At 41.7% G+C, this 20799-nt stretch overlaps 1 protein-coding gene across 1 annotated transcript in view; it reads left to right on the plus strand.

Annotated features, from left to right (window-relative positions):
* Window positions 1–12650: 12650 nt before the first annotated feature.
* The window catches only part of ripor1 (RHO family interacting cell polarization regulator 1), a 49342-nt gene continuing 41193 nt past the window's right edge, over window positions 12651–20799 (plus strand). Inside the window, exon 1 of the mRNA XM_069719638.1 lies at window positions 12651–12853. The gene's annotated coding sequence lies outside the window, so the exon portion shown is untranslated. The remainder of the gene's footprint in view (window positions 12854–20799) is intronic.

Below are 20799 nucleotides of genomic sequence, written 5' to 3' on the forward strand. Positions count from 1 at the left end.
CACGTTCCCATCTGTCTCCTCTGTGCTTCACTTTAAGATGTATAATGCCACTTTATTTTTATTTTTGGCAGTGTGAGGGTATCTGTCTGTGGTTGTGTAGTTTTTTTTTAGCATCGTGACGACAAAGGGGGACGCTGTTATCTACAGAGACAAACATGGTGACGTTTTTCATATCCAGAAAAGTTAGTCTGGCTTGAAAACATCTCTGGTGTCGGCTGTATATTTGAGCTGCTGCATTTGTATTTAAAACTAAACATAACAGCAAGTTTTTCTGTGGGAAAAACTCTCCACTGGATTCAACTGATGTGGCCAAAAAAAGTCACTCTTCATTTTTCTTTTGGAGGTCAAAAGATTTAGCACACAAGCCTCACTTACCGTCTGTAAATATTGAATAAATATTTTTTTTAAAAGATGTTTTCACCATCATTATTTTTGCACTTTAAATTTTTGCATGAGAAACAATAGAAATTTGAAGCAACAACAGAAAAACGTCAAAATGGTGGAGGTATAAAATTTAGTGTATCAATAAAAAAACATGTTAAAAGTATGTGAAAAAGTGACTTAACGTCCTCTGAAAGTTCTATTCACATGAAAACAGTTGAAGACTGTATTCTTCCTTAAATTAATGCATACAAGTGTCACATGTCTATCACATCTTTCATGTGTGGTCGCTGTTTTGAAACTATATATCTTCTTAAAACCAGTTTTCTTTTACAGTTGTAGATGGTTGTGATGGAGGTTTCCTCCTGAGTTTGTTCTCTTTGTTGCTTCTCGTGGAAATTAATGAACTGTATATATCTTTTTTTTTTTGCTTTTGTTTTTTCATTTGGTGGTTGTTCTTATTATTGGAAGGGATGTTCGGCTTTGTTTATATGAAGTGGACATGAATGTCTAATTACTTTACATTTAGGATAATGAAAAAACTTATTTTTGGTGCATTAGATTTATGTCGGAAATCATAACTGGGAATGAAATCGCAACTTGTTCCACTAATAAAGCCAGGTTAGCCAACATTAGCATACCAGATGATATCAACGCATTATACACTGTATTGGACGCACAAACATGGCAGCAACATGTCCACAGGTATGTTGGACAGTTACTGTATGTGTGTATTGCTGGGTTTGTGTATGTTAAACATATGTAAGGATGTTAATCAGAGCTGTGGTGACATCATACACGTAGAAATACAGAGTCAAAGACAAATGAAGCAACCAGTCCTTACTGAACTTGTGTAGCATTATTTTAGTTCACACACAAACTCTGTGACAGCTCCAGGTCCTCTGACACACACACACACACACACACACACACACACACACACACACACACACACACACACACACACACACACACACACACACACACACACACACACACACACACACACACACACACACACGTCACAGTTTTAAAAGGTGTCATTTGTCCGCTTCAGTAACCAAGGTGAATATCCACCCTGACAGCCCACAGAAAAGAGACGGAGCTGAGGAGAGAGGAGCATTGTTAAGAGAGAAAAAAGGAGAAACAGATCACGAGTTCATTTAATGTCCGATCAGAACTCTCAGAGTTAAAGAGAAAGAGAGACGATCACCAGACTCATACCATCACCTCCTGGTCATACAAGGAATAACAGGCTCGCTCTGTGTGTGTGTGTGTGTGTGTGTGTGTGTGTGTGTGTGTGTGTGTGTGTGTGTGTGTGTGTGTGTGTGTGTGTGTGTGTGTGTGTGTGTGTGTGTGTGTGTGTGTGTGTGTGTGTGTGTGTGAACTGGTACCAGATGCTCTCATTTTCACCTCCAAAGCTGTTAGCGTAATATCAGCATGGCGGTGGTGTGTGTGTGTGTGTGTGTGTGTGTGTGTGTGTGTGTGTGTGTGTGTGTGTGTGTGTGTGTGTGTGTGTGTGTGTGTGTGTGTGTGTGTGTGTGTGTGTGTGTATCTGTGTGTGTTTTTGTGTGGTGCTGTTTTCTCAGATATTTGGACCTCAGTTTCAGGGCCAAAATTTCAAAAGCATTTTTTCTTAAGTTTAGGTTTTATTTTTTCGGGTTTTAAGATATCTTTCTGAGATTAACAGACACGCTGTAATACAACAGAAGAGTCTATCTATCTATCTATCTATCTATCTATCTATCTATCTATCTATCTATCTATCTATCTATCTATCTATCTATCTATCTATCTATCTATCTATCTATCTATCTATCTATCTATCTATCTATCTATCTATCTATCTATCTATCTATCTATCTATCTATCTATCTATCTATCTATCTATCTATCTATCTATCTATCTATCTATCTATCTATCTATCTATCTATCTATCTATCTATCTATCTATCTATCTATCTATCCAGCTGTCTGTCTGTCTGTCTGTCTGTCTGTCTGTCTGTCTGTCTGTCTGTCTGTCTGTCTGTCTGTCTGTGTTTATATTTCAGACAAAATGATAATCATTGGACAGCCTAATACCTTCTAAAGTTAAATGACTTGGAAACAGCATCAGTGCCCTCAAACAATGTGTGTGTGTGTGTGTGTGTGTGTGTGTGTGTGTGTGTGTGTGTGTGTGTGTGTGTGTGTGTGTGTGTGTGTGTGTGTGTGTGTGTGTGTGTGTGTGTGTGTGTGTGTGTGTGTGTGTGTGTGTGTGTGTGTGTGTGTGTGTGTGTGTTTGTGACCTGTACTGTTTGCTTGACTGGCTGCATGTTGACTTGACAAGTCTCTTTGTCCTTTTGAATGAAAGCCTGTGGACACACACACACACAGATACACACACACACACACACACACACACACACACACACACACACACACACACACACACACACACACACACACACACACACACACACACACACACACACACACACACAAACACACACATCCACATGTCACAGCGGGAGGTGAGAGAGGGGCCTTTTAGCTAATGAGCTTTTTTCATCCCTCATTTACTGTGACACTCTGTGCCTCTACAGATATTTGTCCCGTCCCGTCTCTTTCTGTCTCACTTTTTTTTCATTGTTTTAGTCTTCAGGAACCACTGTGATGTCTCTCTACTTCTTAAACTGTGAGCGTTCACCAGAGACTGAATATAGAAATGGACGTAACCTCATTGGCTCCAACAAAAACCTTCTAGCTCCAAAATACAAAGTCAATAAATGTAAAGTCCTCATGGGGTCATTATCTTCATTCCCTCCTTCCGATCTGTGTTCTGGTGATCCTTCTTAAAATAATCTATCATTATTTAGATATTAAGCCTCAAAGAAATCTGTATATTTGTAGGCATGTCTGGTTTGATTGACAAGCCTGTGGTGCTGTCAGGTTTAGACTACAAGTGGGCGGGGCATAATGTCCATGGGTCCTTAGTCAGATCGAGTCAGATCAAGTCAGATCCACCCCTCGCTCCTTCACAGCTCATCCAAATATGATCACAAATCAGTCATTTCATGTTTGCCACTTGCTGCTGGCTTGAAGTGAGGTTTTTTTTACAGGTGGATAAAAACATTGATGACCCTTTAATTTGACATCCCAAGTGCAACGACGACTTTAAAGTGGCTGCTGTATTGGTTCATTAAGTTTCGGGTTGTGTCAGTGTGTGTCTGATTCTGGTACTCCACAGCCAATGATCATCAGCCCAAACCACACACTCATAACAGATAGATATAAGCAATAAATACTGAATGAATATTTATATTTTCAAAACATTGGTAAAACGGAAATTAAAGGTGACCATAACTGTACGGTAGCAGCAAACCAACCCAGTATCACGGCAAAGTGTAAAATAGACACGCCGGTCCATCCATCCATCCATTATCTATACCCGCTTTACCCTGAACAGGGTCACGGGCACGCCGGTCCACTACAGCAAAATGTGAGATAGCCACACTTTGGCCTCTCGGCGTGACAGTGTCAGGTTTTGTAAGCGTGAAACTTACACGCATGTACAAGTAACGTAACAAAGGGTCATGTGACCAAATACAGAGGGCATTTTATACATATATTTAGGTATCAGGAGGCAGGAGGTGTGGCCTGATAGCGTGAATCCCGATGGTGACAACGTTGTCCTTGAGATGTTTTTTGTTTCATAACCCCAACCATGTTTTTTGTCACAAAGCCCAACCTTGTGGAGTCTTCCTAACTGCAACCATGTGTTGTTGTTTTTTTTTAAGTAAAAGTTTCCCGTAAATCACATGGCTGTGTGCATGCAGTAGGTTTCATTTTCGTCTTCTACGGGAAAATGTGAAACTGTCACGCCTAGACAGGCCAAAGCGTGTCTATTTCACGTCATTTAGGTTGGTGGATTTATCGGGTTGCAGACTTTCTGACACTTGAGTCTGTAAGAAAATAGTAACCAACACTGGTAACTGACAGTCTATGTAAAATCTACGTAGAAAATGTACATTTAAAGTCAGAATAGAGAAAACTTAGCAGCAAGTAATGTGACATGAAAGGAGGAGAAATAGTGATAGAAGAGTGAAGAATCGAGACAGATGGGAAAGAGTGGAGGATAGAGTGATGGGGGAGAAGGGGGGTTGATAATTGTGTTTCTGACAGAGGTAGAGAGAGACAGAGAAAGAGGAGCAGAGTTGCTAATAGTGTGTGTGATGTTGGTATTGATCAGTCACACAGACAGAAGAGTGGGACGTGACACCATGACCTGACACTGTGGCTAATCGAAACCTAATTCCTCGTCTCCCATCATCATCATCATCATCATCATTGTCGACATCATCACCTTGTCATACACACACATTTAAAGCTGCCACAGTCCAGCAGCCATTATTTTTGATAGTATTTCATGTTAAGAGAAGATTTCAAGAAACATATTATAATTCTAAGAATTTGTTCAGTAAATTTTACTTTCAGGAGAAACGTTTAGCAGTTAAGAGATCATCAACCTGTCTTGTGTTATTATAATATTTTTGTTTATCAGGAACAGATGCAACATCCCAAAAGACAATGCAACACAATTTCCTTCCCTATATCACAGCTGAATTTCAAAACATTAAAAGTTCAATGTTCACATTCTTGGCTAATAAAGCTGATTGACCCAAGACGATGCTGTGAATATGGACACATTCAGGATCTGACCACATGTGGAATATGGTCACTTTCTGTTACTCATTTATGGTGCTGAAAAATGGTCAAAACCGTTTTGGTTTTTTTGCAGATCGTTATTATGTGACAGTGGGATTTTTGGCCACAATCAATGGTTTGTGAGCTCACAGTGACCTTTGACCACCAAATTTTAATTGGTTCGTCTTTAAGTCCAAGTGAATGTTAGTGACAAATTTTAAGAAACACGTTCCTGTGAACTCACGTTCACAATAATGGGGGCGAACTGATATGATGGATGACAGATCATTTTGACCTTGATGCCTGACCTTTAACAACCAAAATGTTCTTCAACTTTGAGGCCAAGTGAACATTTGTGCCAAATTTGAAGAGATTCCGTCAAGGTGTTCCTGCGACAGAAATAGGAAAGACTTGAGGTCACAGTCTCTTTGACCTTTGAACCCAAACTGTAATGTGTGCATTCTTAAATTGAATCGAACGTATGCACCAAATTTGAAGGAATCCCCTCAAGCTCTTCCTGAAATATCGCATTCACAAGAATGGGACTGCCGGATGGGAGGGAAGTGAGGTCACAGTGGCCTCTGACCACTAAACTCTATTTACCTCGTCCTTAAAGCCAAATGAACGTTGGTGCCAAATCTGAGGAAATTCCTTTGGGATTTCCTGAGATATCATGTCCATGACAATGGATCAAATTGAGGTCACAGTGGCCTTGACCTTTGAACCCCAGATTCTAATCAGTTCATTCTTGGGACCAAGTGAACATCCGTGGCAAGTTTGAAGTTTGAAATTCCTTCAAGGCATTCTTGAGATATCACGTCCAAGAGAACGGACAGATGATGCCTCCGTCTACAGCTGCCGCCCCTCTGAGGTCAGCAGTGTGTTTGCCACCCTTTTATGTGTGAAGGATTTAGTGGCATCTAGTGGCGAGGTTACAGATTGCAAACAACAAAACTGGCCTTCATTTTCAGTGCAAAAATCTTGTTCTAAGGTAACAAAAACACAATAATTCTTAGTTTTCTGTGATTTTACACTATTGAAAACATAATAATACTGTATATAGAAAATTTCATTTCTGCCAATAGATCCCTCTAAATCATCCACACTGGGCCTTTACCTCAAGCCAAGCTGTAATGTCTCTTACTGAACAGTGCTGCTGCTCAGGCCTGCAACACATTCTTCCTACAGCAGCAACAGTGGAATCTGCAGCGCCAACTTACTCCAGTCGTCCAAAATACTGAACTATGAGTTTCAGTGGGAGGACTGTATGCATGTGGTCAAAGAGAAAATTAAAAAAACTTGTGAAGGATTCCTAACTTTATTCTCCATCTGTCTGTCTGTCTGTCTGTCTGTCTGTCTCCATCTCTCTGCTGTCCATTAGTGAAGGTGTCTCCTCAGGTCGATATTTAGCGGAGTGACAAATGGTGACGCCCACTTCTCTGTAAACATCCAATCATAGACCTTATGACTCTCAACTGTCCTCTGACCCTTCTGTATGTGTGTGTGTGTGTGTGTGTGTGTGTGTGTGTGTGTGTGTGTGTGTGTGTGTGTGTGTGTGTGTGTGTGTGTGTGTGTGTGTGTGTGTGTGTGTGTGTGTGTGTGTGTGTGTGTGTGTCTTTGTACACATGGCAGACAGAGAGCACTGAGTGATTACGCTGTCAATAAATGTGTTTATTTGCTACAGGCGGAGTGGAGCTGTTCTTGGAGTTGAAAAGGTGTTTTGAAGCACTTTGTTGTGAGGCGGAGAACCAGAAAAACGCTGTAATCAGATCGCTGTCTGGAGAACAATGTGCGGTCAAAATAATGAGCAGAAATCACAGGGTAAGAACCTTCAACACACAATCAATGCCACTGATGGCAGAGCCGGTGAAAGAAGCTGAGAGATGAAGGCCTGAGATGGCGAGTGAAGTCTTTTAGGACATATTTGGCCTGCACAGCCAGTGACAATGAGTGAGTGAGTGAGTGAGTGAGTGAGTGAGTGAGTGAGTGAGTGAGTGAGTGAGTGAGTAGAGGCTTCAGCATCAGGCGCCAAGAACAAGAGTGTTCAGAGCATTGACTGAATATAAAAGTGTTCGTAGCTTCCAGGTCTGAAAAATGAGGCTGATGCCGAAGTTCCTTAAATTGCAATACCACTGAGTGCCACTAGAGGTCGTCTCCAAAAAGCCACCAGCTCCATAGACTCCCATTCAACTTCTCAAATCAAATTTGAAGTCAATAAACATTTTTCACAACTTCTTTCGGTGTTGTTAGTTAAAGTCACTCCTTCTTATTAGTTTTCTGGAGGTCCATCTGAAAATAATCCCTCATTCATTAGAAAAGAAGATTCAAAAAGACGTGTTTTGGGGGGCGTGTCTGTTTGATTGACAGGCCTGTGGTGCAGTCAGGGTACAGCTATCGGTGGGCGGGACGTAGTATCGTTGAGTTTCCAATCAGATCAAGTCAGCTCCCCAGCTTGTCCAAATATGGTCACTTCTGGCTCCAAGATGGTGACGGGCAAATTCCGAACTCCATATCTCATAACGGCCGTTCACAAACCAACAAGTGACGACACTGTTGGTTGGGACAGACATGAAATAGCAGTGACCTTTGTCCACCAAAATCTAATAAGTGCATTCTTGAGTCCAAGTGAACATTTGTGCCAAATTTGAAGAAATTCCCATATTCTATTTTTAAAAATGAAAAAATTTAAGATTTAAATTCTGACCAACATAATGTATGTTTATGGGGACAAAGAAAGGCCCTGTTGGCACTGATTATTTTTGGGGTTCAAAGGTTTTTCTTGTGCGTTGTATCTGAGGAATACAATTAGGATATGTGTCATTCAAGGATTCAGTGGAGAGTGTGTAGCTTGGATCCGTTCTAACAAAGTTATTTTATTATTGGGACACTGCAGTCTTGGACCAACCCAGTATCACGGCAAAGCGTGAAATAGACACGCCGGTCCATCACAGCAAAAGCTGAAAGAGCTGCTTTGGGCTGTCTTGGCAGGACAGTTACATGTTTTAAAAGCGTTAAAGTTACACACACGTAAATGTAATCTAAATCACGTGGCTCTACGCATGCAGTAGGTTATTATTTTGGTCCACTACAGTAAAACATGTAACTGTCACGCCTCGAGAGGCAGAAGCGTGGCTATTTCACGTTTTCCTGTCGTGGACCAGTGTGTCCCGTTCACATTTTTTGCTGTGATACCGGGTTGCTCAGACAGCCATCACTCTGCTGACGGTGTGTGATGTTAGACCGCAGACTGATTGTTAGATTGGTTGCTTCTGACTATGTCTGAGCTTCTCACCCTCCAGCTGGAGAGGCATTTAAAGAGAACTGGATTTTATCTGAAGGAGTTGCTGGAGAGCTTGAGTGTGGGGAAGCTCCATTTTTTTCATGATGTCAAAGCCATCCATTGAGAAGCTTTATTAACCACATATTTTCTGGAGCGTTCTCATTCAAACATGATATGAGTGGGGCGGGCCTCCTCATGTAATGCAAAGACGTCAAAGATTGACTGAGTCGATATTGGTTGAGTGTGAAAGTGTTCAGTATTAAGTCAGCTATCAGGATCAAACCAATCACAAGTTTTTATCATCAAAATATTGAAGGTTTGACTGACCAAAGATGGATCAATAATTATGTCATGTTATCCTAAAGAACACACAAGAAAAAAAGGGCTAAGATTTAAAGAAATATGAAATAAAAACACAACTCATCAACATTACCAGCCAAGTCGAGTCCTATCTATTGGTATATAAAGTGTATTTAAAAACTGTTTACTAAAATACTGCACAATTAATAACCTGTTACCTGAATCTGTGTGTGTATCATTCTGATATAGAGCTATAATTACAGACAAGAACTTCTACAACGGCGTACAGAGACAGTGAAGTTACTGTATAACTTGACATTGCCATGTATATTGACGCACACACACACACACACACACACACACACACACACACACACACACACACAGCACAGTAATTAGTAGTTCTACACACTTTAATAACATACAGGGACACACACACACACTGTGCGCTAATACACACAGATATTACTGCACAGTGACTACACAGTCAACACATCTTCCTCCATCTGAGCAGTAATTACAGACAACCTGAGAGGAAGGTGTCTTCCTGCTATCGCCTCCTTCCATCTCATCAACTTTTCTCCTCTCTCCTGGACGCTCTTCCTCAGCTCATCTCTCTCCCCCTCTCCCTCTCGTCTCCCTTCCTGTCCTCTTCCGTCCTCTCCTCTCCTCCCATTGTCATCAACTTAACGTCTTTAAGATGTCGGCTGACAGACGCAGGACAGAAGAAGACTCTCACATCTGCACACCACTCCATGTATATCCAGTAATTATAGGAAGGCAGTTTCATCTATATCTGAACATTAATTACACACTGACCGACGCACGCACGCACGCACGCACACACACACACACACACACACACACACACACACACACACACACACACACACACACACACACACACACACACACACACACACACAGATAACGGAGCAGAACATTAATTACATGCACTTCAAAGACAAGTTGGTGAAGATGACATCTCAGCACACCTCTCATGACATCCTCTGAAAACTTGTGTCTTTATTCCCGTGAGTTTTGACGATAGTCAGATCCAAAGAGTTCAGAGGTCATCAGAAGGTTTAACCTTCGAGTGGAAGGACATTGCGTTTTCCACATTTACAGGAGCACATAAAATAAAAATGAGTGCTTCAAACCAGTCATAAATGATTACAAGTTAAAACAGTATGGGGTTGGAGGTCCGGCATGAGAAGTCAATAATGTTTGTTCCACTGCTTGTTCCCTGAAACATGATGATGGTGCAAAAAGCCCCAAAGAAAAGTCAAACCTATCAAGTAATGACCTCATCATTTTAGCTCTATTATGTCATCTATTGTAAGATGAGTATAAATATAATGTGTCGTTAAAAATGTCTGCTACATGTCTCTCAGCACTTACTTTTAATGTCGTCCTCTCAAATCAATAAAAAAAACTTTCAGGGAAGTTTTGTGACTTTTACTCTGAAAGGCCTGATGTTGTGCATTTTTTTAATGCACATTAAAATGAAACATCCTGATTCTTACCAACAATCTTCTTCTGTAGGTAAATATCTGTAGCAATCAGTGTCAGGAACACATTCTTTACTCGTGACCGTGTTGTGAACCGGCGCTCAGAACATCAAACCTTCACACCGACGAGCTGTTGCACAACTTTACCTGTTTTTTTACGGTTTGATCGTTTTTTTATTGTGTCCACCTTTTTCACTTAAAGCTAATTTGTGAACCCTGTTTTCTCTGGTTTATCAAAATAAATGTGATAAATGAACAACCAACAAAAAGCACATCCAGCAGTTCACAAACTGTAATAATGAAATCCCATTTTAAGTGTACAGGAACATTCTTCTAATCTAACAGACATTTTTCAGTCTCTCTTGAAATGTAAATTCAACATAATCTGAAAACAGATTTGGGATGCTGTTTATTCATGTTTGAAATCATATCATAGATCATAATATAATGCCAGTGTGTAATAACAGTGGGGCCGCAATCTCCCATTAATTTACATGCAGTGCAACCACAATCCAAACCCGAGTTAGTGCAGTCGTACAGTTATTTACTGTATGTTAAATGTTGAAAAAACTGAGCACATGTGCATGCATATCTTGCATACTTTAAATAGTTAGCAGAGTGCCTGGGCCTCAGATCCACAAGAGGGGTCTGAGGTTTAATGCAGAATTCATTGTTAACCTGTCCATATTTAGCTTCACACAATAAGAGTAGATGGCATAAAAATAACACCAACAATAAGAAGTAAATGTGCCAAGTGGTATTAATTAATGTAAGATCCACCACTTCTGAAAACGTACATTTTAAATAAAGCTTGTTTTTTTTTTTTTTTTTTACCAATTCCTTCCATATTCCAGTTAACTGTGGAGACGATATGCAGGAGGAGTTCGGGTCTTTATGATCTGTGGCTGCCATCTTCTGGTAGTTATGATCTCTCTCAATATAAATGAGTCCTCGAAAACACCATCACCTCCGCACGAAAACATATTATTGAAAAAACATCTCAATGTTCCTAATTGAGTGGAATTTCTGCAAATGATGATATAATGTATTTACTTTGTTTAAGTAAGAAATATGTATGTAAACAGATTATATCACATTCTGTGTGTTTTAAATGACGTGCTTTTTTTTTTCTTTTCTCTTTAATAAGCTTTTGTGCGTTTTTGTGTCATCACAACAAAGCTGCATATAATCAGAATAAAAGGGCAAACCAGGGCAAAGCCTGACAGACACGTCTAAAAGATTGCAGTCATAAAAAGCATTATGATTTTCTCTGTAGCCTTTACATCGACGTATTTCTGTATTATGATGTGGTTGAATATTATTTCTTGCCTGCATGATCCATGCAGTGTTTTAATAAAGTGATACATTCATAGTGACATCTTTGTGTTTTTTAGTCAGCATTTAGTACAAGTATAAGGAGTCTGCCATGTGTCCTGTTCTTTAAGGGAAGTTGGAGACAGAATGGCAATCCAACAGCAAAATGTCCCCCTCAGGGCCCCTAACAGGTTAATCCAGCACCGGCTGTCTATAAAACTCGGTGGAAGTGAAAGCACTTTACAATGCAGAGAAAACATACGACTGGTTTCTGCTATGTTCAGTACAGTTAGTTCTTCTTTGTGCATGTGGATAGAAACGTCTGCTGCTGACTGACGGTTCTAACAGAAGTGAACGCAGATTTATCTTGATTGTCCGGCAGGTGGCAGTCTAGTGCTGCCAGAAAGGAAACGTCCGATGTCACAACAAGGTCAAGCAAAGAATAAACAACATAAACCCTGTTTCACAAAAACAAGGCTTTAAATCACACAAAATAAGTTTGCCACTTTTAAGTTAGAGGATATGAAAACACTTTGGATTAAAACGTAAATGGACACGATGTTCCTGGATGTACATGAATCCATAAGTATAAACAAAAGAATGTGAAGATTACAGGGTAGTGACCTGTTTACTCCTCTCATGACTCTTTTAAATTATCACAACTTTTCTTAATTTTATTTATTTTTTATTCTTTTGTAGTATTTTATAGATTGGATCTCATATTTAAAAGATCTGCTTTTCATGTTTGCAGTAATGCTGTTGCTCCTCTTTACTCTTTATAATCTATTTATGTGCTGTAATTTTACATAAACTCGGTTGTTGTTTTTTTGTGATCATTTGTTATTTAATGTGGTAATGTTAAACACCAGGATGTAGAAAGATCATGTGACAAGTTTAAATCGGACAAATAAATAAACAAATCTGCCATTTTTGGTCCAAACTGGCTCACGCAGTCGGTCACGCGCCATGTTTGTGCGCCAACACGTCACTCCATAAAGACACTTAAAGCCGTGTAGACGCAGGACCCTGGTAAACCAACTTTAAGAAGAGTCAAGAACCAACCAACAAGCTGAGGGGAGTTAGGCATGTTTTAATTTGAAAGGGTTGACCGGAAGTCATCATATCAGCTGCGCAGCGCTTGACGCCGGTGGAATAAAGTGCAGTAAAGGGGACCGGCTCAAAGTATCAGCTGCTCTGTGAGCGAACATAGGGAGGCTCTTCTGGACCGGACCGGACCGGACCGGACGGCAACGCCAGTGAGCAGGACTGATGGACCGAGAGAGGACGAAGTGAGCTCCCGAACTGTCTGCGAGGCTTTCTGATCTGGATAAAGAGGAGATTTGTGTCAGCTGGGCGAGGAGAGGAGGACACCGCAGCAAACATGTAGGTCCAAATGGTTTCCATTCACCCTCGCATCTGCACGGCTTTTCTTCAACCTGCCACCTTCTGTCGGAACCACTCAGGTCCGAGGAGGAGGACTGTTGCGTTAGGAAAGGACATCTGTGTGTCCTGGTTGGTGTCTCTAGCTGCAGTCTGGTCCTGTCACTCCGACATGCCCCCCGTCCCGCGGTACGGAGCACCCGGCGGGACAAACAAATCTCTTCATCCTGCATTTCAGCTTCAGTCAAAAATAATGTCACCTCGTTGTTTTACTTGTTGCAGAACTTATTGCATAAAAACTAAAACCAAGTGTTAGTGAGTGTTATACAGCTCACTGTATTTCATTGTTTGTCAAATTTGGCGGAAAATGTGGAAATGGAAACAGCGCCAAATGAAAATGGTATTTAAAAAAAAATTATGGCAAAAATGAACAATAACCTGTTTCAATATGATTCTTTAATCGTCTGCAAATATAAAAAAAAAACATGAACAAACTAATGCATTTTGTTTTCTAAACACAAAATCTTCCCATGAAAGACATGAATCATTGTAGAGCATCATGCTTCAGACACAAATACAGAATGTCTTACAAAAAACTAAGACCAAAAAAAAAGATCACTTTTGTCTCAAACTTTCCACCGTGTTTGCGCAAAATGTTTTCTTTAATTCATTTCCGCTCCACAGCAGTAGGTGGCGCTATGAGTCGATTTTAAAAGTGCCATCGTTCTCCCTGCATCTGAACAGTGAAGAAGAAACTAACAAACATTATAATGATTTTTGAAGCTTTAAAACGCTGCAGAATTCTTTGTTGGGTTCATCAGCGATGATCGATCAGCCAAAGAACGTTTGTTTATTAACTTTTAGAGATATTACTCAGAAGTTGCTCGTTTAGAGCAGGACGTGACCATATTTGGGCGAGCTGAGGGCGGAGCCAGCGGTGGATCTGACTGATCTGATTGGAAACCAGGTGATACTACATCCCGCCCACCAATAGCTGTAACCTAACTGAACTACAGGCCTGTCAATCAAACAGACAAAAACACTGCTTTTTGAAGCTTATTTTCTAATTAGTGAAGTGATTATTTTCAGATGGATTGCCACAAAATGGACTCATAGCGCCACCTGCTGTTGTGGAAGACGTTTTTGACGGAAAGATTGAGCCAAAAGTCCCGTTTAAATTTTTCTGTGTTGTTGAAATGCTTTATTTGTCTCTGAATCACAGTGTATTAGAAATATGTTGTGTGTTTGTTTAACTTTTTCTATTTGCAAACGAAATGCATCAGTTTTAGTTTATGATGTTTTATTTTTGCATACTGCTCTGTGTTTGTTTGTGAATTGTGGAGGATTTGTAAAACATGTTTTGGCAGGAAATTGACTCCGTAAGTGTGTTTGTGTGATTTTGTTTTAAATGCGAGACAGTACATTGTCACACTAAGCTTTGTTTTGTGAAACCTGTGTTGATTTAGTAAAGATGTGTGTTTGCAGAAGCCGAAGGTTGAATCTTTGAAGACTGAAATAGATTAACAGAAGATAATAGCATTACTTTGTTGTGTGTGTGTGTGTGTGTGTGTGTGTGTGTGTGTGTGTGTGTGTGTGTGTGTGTGTGTGTACTTGTAGTACTCCAACTGTGAGTTGTTGTTGTCACTCTGTAACGTGAGGTTTTAGGGTGAAGAGTTGATGTCGGAGGAGGACGAGGGTGAGGGTGATGAAGAGGGTGTGTGTCACCAGTGTCATTCATTGCTGCTGTGGTGCAGGCTCTGATTATATTATCCAAAGAAAACTCAACGTAGGGAGATACGTGTGGCGGTAGCAGCACCGCAGTAGACACACACACACACACACACACACACACACACTCGCGAGCTGCAGCAGTACAGCAAGGTATGACACATTAAGGTGAGGAAGTCACTTTATAAGTCAATGTTCAGAAAGGATGATGAATACATTTAGATTTTTGAAACATTAAACGTTGTTTCACTTTTTTAACGCGCCGTGGTTTCTGTAAAATCTGGAATTTGTCATGTGGTGGTTAAAATAGTGGTTAATGACCATAACTTCATTAAAAAGAGGAATTCTCAAGTCTATAAAATCCCCATCCACAAACAGTGAGGCTGATTTACATTAGCAGACTATTTCAATCCTTTAAAAAATGCATCATTGAATACAACAACTGTAGGCTCTCGTGATGGTCATTTTTCCTGTTCAGACTAATTAAGTCATCTGTTAATAAGTGGCTCTGAACTCTTCCCCGCCAGTGTTGTGACAGGTTTTCTGTCTCCAGATGGAGTCACGGCATTCTCGGCATTCATTTGAAATACGGCAAATACCGTAGTCACAAACACACAAGTGCTGTTTGATTGCGTCGAAGGTTGTGGAATCCAACTGTGGCTGTAAAAAGGTGACAAAAACAAAGTCGCTGAGGCCGACTGTGGGAACCGTGCCCTCCCCACGCCGCTCTGCGAGCGGAGGGGACAGTGAGTCCATTGTCCCCCTGCAGGGTTCTCACTGTTTGAAGACCTAATTCGGCTAATGATCAGGCCGAGCTCGACAAGCTGCGTGAAACGGACACCGAGCGGTGGGCGGACACGGCGCTCACTCATCTGATTCTCATTTCATTCAGCGTGTTGTCGTTCAGACAGCACGAAGGACGACGTCGCTCGGCTTCAACCTTCGGTCTGACATGCTCCGCGCACATTCAGGTGTTTTGCAGCTGTAATGCATTAAACAAATCATCAAATCTGAAAACAACAACAACACTTAGCACAACAGACTGCTGGTGCTGTCGGTCGGTCGACATCCTCCTCTTCCTCTGATGAACACCCCCGTCAAGGACAACACCAACTCCGAACAGCTTTCTGCAGCGGCAACAACAGTCAAACTTTACAATATTTGGTGTTTTACTTGTGGATAGAGTTTGTAAAACCTGAAAACCTCCAAACAGCAGAAACAGTTCTGCTTCTGTTCTTGTGTTGTTGTGGTGCATCTGCAGTCGGAGGTGTCTGCCAGCTGTAAACACACCGACGCTGTTTGGCCATGTTCAATTTATTAGTGTTACAAACCAGGTTTATTCCTTGTTGTGTTGTAACCTTTAATAATAAGGGAGCCGAGTCCCCTCTCAGCGCTCTGCAGGCCCAACGCAGCGACACAGGTCACCTTGGTCTGACTTTACTTTGATTATTATCTATGATTCGCTGCATGATTACAAAGTTACAGCAATTGTTTCAACATTGCACCTATATGGTGGTTTATGAAAACTTCATACCGTGTAGGACAAAAAAAACACAAAGTTCCCCAGAGTTCCCACCCATCAGAGAATTTTAAAAACTCTCTTCCAGACATGGAAAGTCAGTCAATTTTGGACCAAGTCAGGGAATTTTTAAATTTTAATTTGAGTTGCCATTTATCAAAATGTCCTGTTTTCCATGTATGTAGCTGTAACGTTAGCTGGTTATTGTCAGTGTGTGTGTTTGGTTGCATTAATGGTCACTGACAGAAATTGAAAATGCCGCTTATTAGACTGCGAGCTAATAACTGTTATTGTTAGATCAATTCTTTACCTTTGCAACCCGTGTTTAAATATGTATTTAATTTCTTTCAATATCGGCTCAACCGGACGAATTGGAATTCTGTCTTCATTGTCTTCGTTGTCTTATCAACTACTTCTGTTACGTTTCAACTGGGCAGGAACTCGTCTTAACGTCCTGAAAGGCCCGTTAGTCCCGTTTGAAGGATTGTCATGTGTCGTTCTTCTCTGGCAGCAGGTTTTCTCACATTTCCTTCTGCTGTGGCTTGATGTTGATGCAGCCAGCAATGGAAAAGTGTATGTGGTATAATATGATCCTTAAATAATTACACACAAATCATGTGTTGGAATGGAAAACACCTCCAAGGAGACGGAGTAGCGTTACAGCTCTAATGTGGAGCGGCAACGTCAAGCATGTGACCGTAAACCAGAAACCTGACATGGTTCACGTAGCACGCGTTCTGTTTTCTATTTTTCTGCACAGCCTTAGGCCTCTGTCACACACACACACACACACACACACACACACACACACACACACACACACACACACACACACACACACACACACACACACGCATATATACACACAGTCCTTTGAAGTTAATGACTTCCTCTGGTGGAGTAGACTTCCTTAAAGAACTGGACAAACAGCCAATTAACTCACACAAAGTCTCCAACATGGATATTCACTTATGGACACACACACACACACACACACACACACACACACACACACACACACACACACACACACACACACACACACACACACACACGTACCACTCTGAACTATTACATTTCAAACGGGAGTTAATGAATTTGACTTCAGAACATTCAAAAGTTTTGTGCTTTTCAAAATAAAAGTTAGTATTTTGTGGTCTGGAGAGAAATTTCCTGTCAGCAGTCAGTGTTTGGTTCTGGATGACCTGATGGCCCGGCGGTCCGGCAGCACTGCTGGCGTATGGGAGTTTGCGCAGCAGAGTTTGACGAGCTGGTCAGAAGTCGAAAGTGTGTATAGTTGTTCTGAAGTTTCACATACAGATACGATATTGTTTAAATGAGTGGATTATGCCACAAATGTTCAGTCAAACTGGAGGCAGTGTTGGGTAATGTATTGATATTATCTTGATCGTGTGATGAGATGAGATATTTTGGATCTTGTGATCTTGGTGAGAAGACATAAGGCTGCATTCTAGTAAAATGATGTAACTTTCTGTACTTCACAGACTTCTAGCTGTTTTTATTATTTGCCTTCATCCACTTGGTCATTTCATTCAGTGTTTCTCCCAGGATGGAGTTCCAGCAGCACACATGCATGAATAAAAGAAACAAAAACAAGCTAAAATAGGCTAAAAATGAATCAAGATCCTCAAATCTGGTTCAATGAAAGGCAGCGAACAGGAAAGTCTTCTAGCTTGATTTAAAGGAGCTGACGGACCTGCAGGTTTCTGGGAGTTTGTTCCAGATGTGTGGATCATTAAAACTGAATGCTGGGAACAGAAAGCAGACCTGTTCCTGACGTCGTAGTTTCACCAACAGGTTCTACAAAATGACACGAAATTCTCACTTTATTAGAGATGTTTGTAATATATTGTACACCATTTTGATATTTCAGTTTAATACAATTGTAAACTGCAGCCTCTCAACAGAAGCTGAGGTTGAAACACCTCTTTAAACATTTTCAGCACAAATTGGATGTTTGAACATTCATGAATGGAAGACTTACTGCAGTAAACAGGAAACAGGGTGTAGACATTAAATCACCACTGAAACACACAGTAATCTGAACTTCTGATCTACAACTCTGAATTACAATCTCTCATCAACATTCAGCCTGGAAGAGGCTTCAGCATTTCATCAGCTGTAAAAACAACAACAACTACCTTGTTCCAACATCACAGTTCTGGTTGTGGAAAAACAAGTTTGGCAGTAAAATCAAAATTTCCAAACAATATTTTGATCAGAAATGTTTGATGTAAACGCTCCAATCGAATGCTTATAATTTGATGTCTGGTATTTTTTGGAAAGTGTTGATGCTGAACTTTCAAGACAGACTCTTTATACCACTGACAGATTTCAGAAGAAATTTAGCTCAAGAAGTCCTCAGACTGAACTGATGGAGTCGTACATCTTCAGTATCGTATTGAAACGTTGATTATGTGTGTGATCATCATCATCATCATCATCATCCATAAGTAGACATGATTGAAACCTTTGCAGAGCCGGACTAACGTCGGATCGTCAGACATCTCGCAATCACCAACTCACACTTGTGGTGAGTCGGTGCAGCGGAGTTTTAAACAGTGACTCTACCTTTCTACTAATAAGAGAGCTGCTGCAGTAATCATACACTCCGCAGACTACAAGTGCTGTTTAGCCCTCTGCTGACCTCCCGTCTGCCTCTGAGGACGTTCGGTCATCGGTGGCTCAGTGACTGTTTTCTCCTGCACCACTTCATCACTTTTTGCACTGAAAAGCGTTTCCAGGAAGTGTTGAGTTTAAGTGTGAATTCCCGTCACACGAGGTCGCCACGCTGCGTCTCACGCGTGTTCTGGTTCTGCAGCGTTGCTTTCTCTGCTCAACGTCGCCTCATCATCTTATCCGCTCACCTCACCTGCCCGGCTCACGCTCCGTAAAACTCTCGTTCACGCTGCCCAGCACCTGCTGAGGTTTTTATTTTCAGCTACGTGATCGCCTCCCTCTGAGGTGTCTGCTGCATACAGAAGGTTCAGGTCTGGTGAAATGATATGAGGATTAACCCTCTGGGAACTAATGATGGAGAGACGGTGAGTGAAGGAGTACGTCGATGCCGACTGAGGCTGAGCGCCGCCGCTCATGAAACACAGAGAGAAGAGAAACTAGCGCGACCTTCAGTGAGCAGAACGCAGCACAGACTCTCACGTGGAGCTGAACAGAACCGGATCCACTGAAATGTTGAATGTTTATTTAATGTCTGGATATTAAATGTATTTTTGAGGATGGACTGTATCCACACAGCTCTCTGTAAACTACAAAGTGCTCGTCCCGATGTTTCCTGCCTGCTGTACGTTTGTGCATGAACGACCTTGGCTTGTGCAGCTGGATAATTTCACGTTGAAGCAAAACCACGACTTCTTGAGTTTCTTTTGAGGCGGAACCAAAACGAGAGTCGGAAAGTCTTCAGCGTGTTTGGATCTTAAAGGGTTGTGAACGCCGAGTTAGACGAGTCTGAAGCTGTTGAACAGGTGAATGTGGTGCTCGCTTTTGGAAGCAGAGTGCAGCCACAGGTGTGAGCCGGAGTGAGCCTGGAGTGAGCCTGGAGTGAGCCTGGAGTGAGCGGGAGTGAGCCTGAAGTGAGCCTGGAGTGAGCCTGAGCCTGGAGTGAGCCTGGAGTGAGCGGGAGTGAGCCTGGAGTGAGCGGGAGTGAGCCAGAAGTGAGCGGGAGTGAGCCTGGAGTGAGCCTGGAGTGAGCCTGGAGTGAGCCTGGAGTGAGCGGGAGTGAGCCTGGAGTGAGCCTGGAGTGAGCGGGAGTGAGCCTGGAGTGAGCCTGGAGTGAGCGGGAGTGAGCCTGGAGTGAGCGGGAGTGAGCCTGGAGTGAGCGGGAGTGAGCCGGAGTGAGCCGTCGACACGTTGAAGAAACCTGCACCGGAGGATTCCCAACACGCGTAGCATATCTTCAAGGATGTGAACAAATACGTTCACGACGTTTTCAACGCGAACACGTTGGTTCAACATCGAGTTTATCTCCGGCCTCAGTGGGGCGTGATGTCATCTTTTTTCCCCGCTGAGATCATGTACGACTTTTTTTCTCTGTTCGGACTGAAGATTTGTGATCGTCGCAGAGTGAACCGACCCGTCGCAGCTCGTCTCCGACCAGCTGACGGCGTCGCTGCTCGTGGAGTCTCCAGTGGGCAGTTTGAGAATGAAACGCATGATAGTTGTGTTTTTGTGAATATTATAGGAGACACAGACTCTTCAGACTGATGGAACTTCTCTGGAAAAAGACAAACAGGGGAGATGTCCTGTCTCAAGTTCATGCCATAAAGTCTCCTGGATGTTCTGTTCACAGCTCTAAATTCTCAAACCTCATGTTTTTTACTTTTTTTTTTAATGTTTTTGCCGTTTCATCACTTTCATCACATGCTCTGGTGGAAACTGTCAGGCTTCAGTAGGTTGCGAACTGGGATGAATGAAGCTTTTGTGATTGTGATTTTGGACCAGATCCTCAGTGTTTATCTCGGTCCTGGTCTGCGGAGTTAGCAACAGGTTGTTTTCACAGATTAAACAGCATCTGCTTTGTGTCTCTTTACCTGCACATGCAGCAGCTTAACCTTGAAGGTTTTCCCTCAAGGGCTGACCTAATGACACGATTGCTCTGTGTGCACAGCCTGCTCAATACCCCAACAGGCTACAATCCACACTGTCCAACACAGAGATGCTTTTC

This window comes from Brachyistius frenatus, unplaced genomic scaffold (genome assembly GCF_029030835.1).
Source record: "Brachyistius frenatus isolate BFR_SWC_R1_liver_20210118 unplaced genomic scaffold, ASM2903083v1 Contig_219, whole genome shotgun sequence".
Lineage (NCBI taxonomy): Eukaryota > Metazoa > Chordata > Actinopteri > Embiotocidae > Brachyistius > Brachyistius frenatus.